Source organism: Pteropus alecto, unplaced genomic scaffold, assembly GCF_000325575.1.
Source record: "Pteropus alecto unplaced genomic scaffold, ASM32557v1 scaffold220, whole genome shotgun sequence".
Lineage (NCBI taxonomy): Eukaryota > Metazoa > Chordata > Mammalia > Chiroptera > Pteropodidae > Pteropus > Pteropus alecto.
The window spans coordinates 612,354-613,169 of record NW_006430043.1 but is presented as its reverse complement, the minus strand read 5'-3'; positions in this window follow the sequence as shown (position 1 = coordinate 613,169).

Below are 816 nucleotides of genomic sequence, written 5' to 3'. Positions count from 1 at the left end.
CATTTAGAATTGCTGACATTTTATCTGCATTACATACATCACTCCGTCCCCAGCAGCCATCTCTCATGGATTGGGGGGCGGGGGGGCCGGGGCGGGGTGGTCCTGAGCCTGGGAAGATGGTGGGGAAACAGGGTGGAGGTGGGAATAAAGATAGCACTTCCTCCACACCCCTCTCCCCTTGGGCCCTCTCCCCAGCAACCCGGGAGGTTGTGCAGGTGGGACCCTAGGGTGAGTGACGGCAGGGATTGGTACCCTAGCCTCCTCATGTAAGTCCCTGCTACCTCACAACATCAAAAATCTTTTTCTTATACTGCACAGACCAGGGAGGGTCATGTTGCTCATCTCCCCCACACCTTCCATGGGGCTTCTCCATAGGAGATTATGAAGGTAGTTGCCGAATCTCTTTTATCTGATCTGTTTAATATTTCCCACACTGCCCTTTTGGGAAGTCCCTATGAATGTCTAACCTATGTGCTTCATGCTGCAGTCATTATTCTCTCCTTGCTTTATCCCTAGAAGGTTGAAAAGTAGTATTGCCTCTTAAATGAATTAAGCCCTTTGTTCCAGTGTCTGAGCAATCATAAATACAGTCGCCTGCCCACACTCCTGAATCTGATAAACATGATAGGAGACAGAGGGTCAGACCATCCTCAAAAGGAGGAAATTGAGGCCAAAATTCGGGAGACAGAAAGGCAAGAACTTGTCCAAGACGAAGAGGCAAGGACCCGGGGGTCCCACAATCCCAGCAGGCCGTTTTCTCTCCATAGAGAAATGGCCAAGGCAGAGGGCAGCAACAGATAGAGAGGTCTGGACCAA